Source organism: Echinops telfairi, unplaced genomic scaffold, assembly GCF_000313985.2.
Source record: "Echinops telfairi isolate 266 unplaced genomic scaffold, ASM31398v2 ScPeMD7_7472;HRSCAF=8510, whole genome shotgun sequence".
In the NCBI taxonomy this organism is placed as follows: domain Eukaryota; kingdom Metazoa; phylum Chordata; class Mammalia; order Afrosoricida; family Tenrecidae; genus Echinops; species Echinops telfairi.
In genome coordinates this window covers 153,234-155,226 of record NW_022111376.1, presented here as the reverse complement: position 1 = coordinate 155,226, position 1,993 = coordinate 153,234, and the positions used below count along the sequence as shown (strand labels likewise).

General features: G+C 48.5%; 1 long non-coding RNA gene across 1 annotated transcript; it reads left to right on the top strand.

The window, feature by feature from the left end:
* Positions 1 to 258: 258 nt before the first annotated feature.
* LOC123521154 lies at positions 259 to 1,655 on the top strand. Its single transcript, XR_006679627.1, has 2 exons — positions 259 to 394; positions 1,445 to 1,655. It is a non-coding gene; the product is annotated as an uncharacterized LOC123521154 (long non-coding RNA).
* Positions 1,656 to 1,993: the final 338 nt, after the last annotated feature.

Below are 1,993 nucleotides of genomic sequence, written 5' to 3'. Positions count from 1 at the left end.
AACCCACACGGGCCGCTCCACCCTGTCCGACAGCATCGCTGTTGTTCAAATTGGACTTGACGGCAGTCAGTTTGGTTTTGGAAACCATCTCAGAGAAGAAACGAAAATGTTCCAGGAAGGAAGGGGCAGTCAGGCATGACATGCTTCTGTGACCTGGCACACCTGGGCCCTCGAGAGTCTGCTTCAGAAGCAGCAAGGGACTGATTTGAGGGGTCAGAGTTGCAAGAGGTCAAGCTCACGATCACTCTCAAAGAGTCAGTATTTGGAGCACTTACTAACCAACAAAGTGTAGAGAACTCTGGTAATGGTTCACCTTTGTCTTGACAGAGGAGAGTAGTCTTTGAAGATGGGAGTAAGCACCCCAGCCCACATTCGTCAAAAGTTATCACAAGAGGTAAGACATAGGTAGCACGTGAACTAGGAGGGTGACAAAGTTTTCTGTTTCATCATGTCAAATGGCGACATTTGAGGGATTTGTCTGCCCCGGGCGTTTATGGACTTGTTGCTGATGCAGCTACCAAGAACAGCAACATGAGTTCTCCCCATAGCCAGCTGAGGTCCCGCAAGGCTTAGTGCTGGAGCCGATAAAAACTAGGAAATGGCCAGAGGTATGAAGGTGAATGCTGTCCTTTACTGGGCAAAGCACCGGGTGTGCTTTTATGGCCCAGTGTGTCTTCCTGCGCCAGCACATCCTGTCATGAGGCATTGGCAAAATAAACGCTTGTCTGTCCACCCAGGTAGAATAATCATTGTGTAAAGTGAGCGAAGCAAGTGGTGCAGAAAAAAATGGCTCCAAATGGTGCCTCTTCCTAGGTGCCCAGGCCCAAACAGCTCACCCAACACCCCACTAGTTCTCTAGGTTTCTAGAATATTCCAGAGAGGCAGGCAGTGGGGGTGTACAGAAGACAGCACTGGCTAAAGTGTCAGAAAGTCAGGGGCCCAGAAAGGATGTGGGCCATGGTTACACAGCATGACTGGACTACTAACCTCAAGGTTGGCTGTTCAAAACCACCAGCTGCTCCTTGGGAGAAAGATGAGGCTTTCTTATCCCATGAAGAGTTGCCTTCATGGAAACTCACAGGGGCAGTTCTACCCTGTCCAACAGGGTCCCTGTGAGTCAGGAGTGACTCGATGGCAGTGAGTTTTCATCGCTGTCACTATTATTGATGCCACTAAGTTGTACCCACAGAACCATTGAAATTAATCATATATATATATATATATATATATATTGCTATTAAAATATTCAAGAGTCTGGGCCCTAGTGCCAGCTTGGCCACTTGCTGCCCCCATGACCTCAAGCCACGGGCCTGGCCTATCTGTCCTAAGGAGCTCACAGAAGGAATCTTGGGGCAAAGTGTTAGAAAATCCTAAATGATCGATCCCTTTGCCTGGCCACCTACACCAGTAAATCTCATGTCAATCTCTCTCACTTTATTCACAGACTCAAGTAAACCCAGCATTTTGAAACTGCAGTCAGAAAAGTCCAAATCTTGCTCACTGGCAGTTCGAAAAGAATTTTCAGAATCAACTGCTGACACTTGTAAGACATCAAAATCTACATCCCAACCCCAACAACACTAACCTTGCTGCGCCTGACCAAAATGAGTCCTCCGACCTACCTTAAAAAATAATAAATGGCTTTTCTAACCTAAGACCCCATGCCGCAAGCTGATTCTTAGAATACTGACCATAAGAGCAGAGATGGCAAAGGGTTTGCCAAAGGCTTCTGCCAGACATTTGGGCCAGAGCAGAGGTGGGCCTGCCAGACAGCATGGAGATTACATTCTTCCCCCAGGGCCCCTTGTAGGCTGGCCAGGAAGCTCCGGTTCACTTCCAGATAGTCTGCTGGGGTGAGGGGGCCTGTGCTGGGTGGTCAGGAGACATACTTGAGGAAAGAACAAGTAGGATTTCGGCAGTCATGGAAAATACCGACAGAGCCTTTCATTTGAGCTCTCGCAGCTGCCCAACACTGTCAAACCGGAACGGTCCA